Consider the following 6000-nt stretch of genomic DNA (forward strand, 5'->3'; position numbering starts at 1 on the left):
TTTATGAGGAAAGGCTGAGGGAACTGGGATTGTTTCGTCTGAGAAAGAGAAGAATGAGGGGGGATTTGATAGCTGCTTTCAGCTACCTGAAAGGGAGTTCCAAAGAGGATGGATCTAGACTGTTCTCAGTGGTAGCAGATGATAAGAACAAGGAGTAATCGTCTCAAGTTGCAGTGGGGGAGGTTTAGGTTGGATGTTAGGAAAAACTTTTTCATTAGGAGGGTGGTGAAGCACTGGAAAGGGAGGTGGTGGAATCTCCTTCCTTAGAGGTTTTCAAGGTCAGTCTTGACAAAGCCCTGGCTGGGATGATTTAGTTGGAGATTGATCCTGCTTTGATCACAGGCTTGGACTAGATGACCTCCTGACATCCCTTTCAACCCAGATATTCTATGATTTTATGATTCTACTTTCCAAGCAACTCATCCCAGAGGAGGGTTGGTTTACAGGTTAGGATATTCACAAGTACTCAGACAGCTGTTGTGTATTCATGAACAGGCTATATATCCAAACAGTTTAATAAATGTTAGCACAAACAATCATTCATACAAAAATTCATATGGAAACACATATTTTCAGTTCCCTAAATAAGGGGTAACGTTTGTTTATAGACAAATACCCATTTTCTTTTGTTTCTTTTTCTCCAGGGTAGGCATTTGTGATACCTGTTTGTATCTTTCATTCTAGACTTCTATTATACAGAGCCAGATTATGGTCACCTTAATCATGTTGAAAAGGATCTTACACCATGAGTCACTCCACTAAAAATCAGTGGAACTATTACAGAATAAGGTACTATTCAGTACCATATGTCAGTAAGGCTATCACAATCTTCCCAAAAGCTTTTTTTAATGTTAATCTTTACTGGATAATAAATTTCATACAAGAAGGTTTGGCCAACTCATGATGAAATTGCCATTAAAGTCACGAATCTGAGTGCAGATGGGAGGCTTGGCCTTTTCAAGATGGTGATAGAAACAAAAAATGCAGCATGTGAGCAGCGACTATACAGTACAATATTAGCTCATTTGTAATTGGATTTAAGTAGTGAAACAAAGATGATGAAAACTGATTTATCACTGGGAAGATAATCAGCACATCTAACTTTGCATAAGGAGAGATAGCCAAAGTTCTCAGTTAAGCGCATAGGAATTGCCTGACCAGTGATCCATCCATTCCAGTATCCTGTCTTCAACGAGGGCCTGTACTAGATGTTGCAGAAGAAGAAGATGGAAGAAATTCCACAATAGGAAGTTATAGGATAACCTGCCCCTAGGAAGTGTTTCATCCTTACCCCCCAAGAGTTAGTGATTGGCTTATGCCATGAAATCTGAGGGTTTATATTCCTTCCAAAATTCTTGTTTAATTTTTTTTTAATACTCAGTATTATAACACTATTTCTGGAACCAACACAGCTACAGTATATTAGAGAGACAAGGTAATATCTTTTATTGGACCAACTTCAGTTGGTGTGTGTGTGAGAGAGAGAGAGAGAAGCTTTTGAACTCTGTGTAAGCTGATTTACACTAGCTCTGCATCAGGCCTATGGAATTCCAATTTAAATCATATTTAAGGCATAATATAACATGCACATTCTGTTTATCAAAGGCCATATTGAGTGTTGGTGTAGAATGACGTATGGTGCATGACAGGTTTTGAAGCTTTACAGCATTTTAGGGTTTCATTTCTGTTCTGTTCTCACTTTGTTAACCTCCAGCATGCTAGTGACAACACACACAACTCATCTTCCTCCTAGCATCCAAAGGAGTGGAATGCTGCAGGTATCCGGTTTTCGATTGGAATGCCAGGTCAAAAAGGGACCCTGGCGGCTCCGGTCAGCACTGCTGACCAGGCCATTAAAAGTCCGGTCAGCAGTGCTGCGGATCTAAGGAAGGCCAGTCCCTATCTGTCTTAGCACCATGCTGCACTCCGGAAGCAGTCAGCAGGTCCTAGGTGGGGGGCCCACAGGGCTCCACACCCTGCCCCTGCCCCGAACACCAGCTCCACACTCCCACTGGTTGGGAACCACTGCCAGTAGAAGCTGGGGTGGGAGGCGGTGCCTGAAGGCAAGAGCAGTGCATAGAGTCTCCTGCCCCCTCCTTCCCTGCACCTAGGAGCTGGACCTTCTAGCCACTTCTGGGGCACAGCATGGAGCCTGGACAGGCAAGGAGCCATTGCCATAGATCTATCTGCTAGGCTGCACTAAAGCATTTGGGTCTCTAGTGTGTGACAGTGAAGTTCCACGGACTTGAATATGTAGTCAGCAGAGCTGGTTGGGAATTTTTCTATTAAATAGGTTTCAGAGTAGCAGCCGTGTTAGTCTGTATTCGCAAAAAGACAAGGAGTACTAGTGGCACCTTAGAGACTAACAAATTTATTTGAGCATAAGCTTTCGTGAGCTACAGCTCACTTCATCGGATGCATTCAGCGCTGTAGCTCACGAAAGCTTATGCTCAAATAAATTTGTTAGTCTCTAAGGTGCCACAAGTCCTCCTTTTCTTTCTATTAAATAGGTTTTCATCATAAAACTCTGATTCATCAAAACCAAAATGTTTCATGGAAGTGTATTAGAAGGATGACCATATGTCCTGTTTTGACCAGGACAGTCCCTTTTTTAACCCTTAAAAAGGCCGTCCCAACTTTTTTGGCATAAATGGCCATTTGTCCTGTTTGCTCTTGCCAGCTTGATCAGTTTTGAATTGAATGTGGAGGAACATGGTGGGAGGGGGAAGCGGCAATGCCAGCCCCACACAGCGGCAGGAGGCGGAGCTCGGGTGAGCAGCAATGCCAGCCTCGTGCAGTGATGGGGAGGCAGAGCTCGGTTAAGCTGTGATGCCAGCCCCAGTGCTGCCTGGGGATGGTAGCTCAGGCCAGCTCCCTGCAGGGGGAGGAGTGAGGGAGGCTCAGGCAAGCGTCTCGGGCCAGCCCCACACAGGGGTTGGGGGAGGGCTCAGGCTAGCCCCATGCAATGTCCCATTTTCTCTTTGGGAAATATGGTCACCCTGCGTATTAGTTTTGACAAACTTCTGATGAACCAGAGGGAGGGTTCTGTCAGAAACCTACCTGGTTTCCAGCCAGGTCACCTGCAGGGCTGCTGGGGAACCCTCGCTTCCAGGGTCCATGGCACTTGGGCAGCCCATCCATGCAATCTGGGTCAGGAACAATGTTCCCTCTAATTTTTGACAGGCCATGTGTGCAAAAAATGTCTTCTGTGCAAATTGTTGTGCTTCTGCGCACATTTTTGTTTGCGCGGTGTTTCACCGTGTGCGTGGGGTTTAGGATGTGTGTGCGCATACACACAGGCACAGCTTAGAGGGAACAGTGGTCAGGAACCCCAGGATTCCAGGGAGCCTGGGAGCTCACAGGCACCAAGACTCCAGACTCACTCATGGCTTCCAGGGCAGCTGGGTGGGGTTGTTCCTTAATCCTTTCACTCCCAGTGTAGAGTTTATACACCCCATCACACCATCTTTAAGGCAGTCATGAAGGCCAGATTTAAGAAAACTTCCCCAAAACCACTTCAGCAATTCACTATAACCCCAGTTTGCAACACCCTGATGTCCCAGTGATCTGAATGTACCACTCATGCCCAATTATGTGGCAGTTTTAAGAGCTGAGCAAATATATTGTAGGAAGGTATCAGAATGTCTGACCTATTTATACTATTTAGAGATCAGTATGGAACAAGATGATGCCTTTGAATTACAGGAAACCCTTCAATGTGACTTTATAAGCATCAACATTTATTTTTCTGCAATAGTACATATCAAGAATTTCTGGTTTTTAAAAGCAAATTGATAGGCTGGGACAGGCATTAAATTTCAATGTCTCATGAGTATTAGATGAGGTGTTGCACAAAGACAAGCTTCCAAAGGTGCCTCTCTTCAGACTCAGCACTTACATGTCTTGATGTGCAGATGGCAATTTAGTGAAAGCAGATGATTGGGTACACTGTCATCCATCTTGGTGATGCTGTTGGACAAAACTGCAGAACTTAGTAAAGGTATTGACAATCTGTCCTCCAAACACAGCTGCTTGACCTTGCAAAGTGAAGAGCAGCAGTGGTGATCTCCAGACATTCCCTGAATGATTATAAAAATAGGCAAAAAGCTCCAAGGTCTATTTAGCCTGTGTGAAATTTGCATCTACCAGTTATATACAGCTTTCAAAAAACTGAATGAGTCTGTTTTCAAAAAACTGAATGTACAGGGTCTCTAAAATATTAACTGATGGTGCAAGTCTGATTGTCATGGGGTGGGAAAAGAATGGAAATGAAATGGCTACCTCCTTCCATAACAATATATATTACCCAGCACTTTGCTGCATGGGTCAGGAAATGGAACATAGCTCTTCAGCCAAATAAAATTCTGCTGATGAAAAGGAGAATGCTAACTTTTATACCTTTGAAGGTCAGGCTTCCCCCAGTGATCCAGACTTACAGCCATTTATTTATATATATATATATATATATATACACATATACATATACTGTGGAGCAGCTTTCTTCCTTTTGAACATCTCACAATATAATACATTACTCATGATTTCTATCAAGTATTTGTCCACAGCTGGTTTTGTTGCTTAGGATGTGCACAGAGAGTGGATGCCACAGAAAGCTTCATTTTGGCAAATTAATTCATATCTTCATTTTTATTTTAAAATTCTCCTATACCACCACACTTTCTCTGGCTCTGTCAGAAACCAGTCCTACAGTATTCCAAGTAATCATCTAAAATATTGCAATATCATTGTCATACATGGTTGCACGGGGAACTTTAACTGCAGAACATTGTGGTACTTTCTTATAAGTGCTCCTTACATCACTATTATTAGTATTTTATATAACAGTAGTGCCTAAAAGTACCAACTAAGATCAGGGTCCCTGTCAAGGTTCCTTCCCCACTGTGAACTCTAGGGTACAGATGTGGGGATCTGCATGAAAGACCCCCTAAGCTTATTCTTACCAGCTTAGGTTAAAACTTCCCCAAGGTACAAACTTTTACTTTTTGTCCCTGGACCTTATGCTGCCACCACAAAAGTGTCTAACAAAAATAATAGGGGAAGTGCCCACTTGGAAACATCTTCCCCCCTCCCGCCCCCACCCCAAATATCTCCCCAAGCACTACACCCCCTTTCCTGGGGAAGGCTTGATAAAAATTCTCACCAATTTGCATAGGTGAACACAGACCCAAACCCTTGGATCTTAAGAACAAGGAAAAAGCAATCAGGTTCTTAAAAGAAGAATTTTAATAGAAGAAAAAGGAAAAGAATCACCTCTGTAAAATCAGGATGGTAAATACCTTACAGGGTAATCAGATTCAAAACATAGAGAGTCCCTCTAAGCAAAACCTTAAGATACAAAAAGACACAAAAACAGGAATATACATTCCATTCAGCACAACTTATTTTATCTGCCATTTAAACAAAACAGAATCTAACACCTATCTAACTAGATTGCTTACTAACTCTTTACAGGAGTTCTGACTTGCATTCCTGCTCTGGTCCCAGAAAAAGCATCACACAGACAGAGAGGACCCTTTGTTCCCCCCCCCTCCAGCTTTGAAAGTATCTTGTCTCCTCATTGGTCATTTTGGTCAGGTGCCAGCAAGGTTATCCTAGCTTCTTACCCCTTTACAGGTGAAAGGGTTTTTCCTCTGGCCAGGAGGGATTTAAAGGTGGTTAGCCTTCCCTTTACATTTATGACAGCCTCCTTGTAGTAATAGCTCTGTGCACACATAGTAGGAGATGGATCCTGCCCTGAAGAGCTTATAAATACAACCAACATGGACAAGAGAAAGGGGGTGGGGGAAATGAAGTATCATTATGTATTACTTACGGAAAATTGAAGTTATGTGTCTCACGCAAGGCCATACAGGAAGTCTATGGCAAAGCCAAGAATAAAACCAGTGCCTTAACCATAGTGCCGTCATTCTCCTTTACCCTTGTCTCTTTTTGCCCCAGCTCAACAGAAATGTTTCATTTAAAATTACTAAGGCCAACCTG

This window comes from Lepidochelys olivacea, assembly GCF_965140295.1.
Source record: "Lepidochelys olivacea isolate rLepOli2 genome assembly, chromosome: 7".
Lineage (NCBI taxonomy): Eukaryota > Metazoa > Chordata > Testudines > Cheloniidae > Lepidochelys > Lepidochelys olivacea.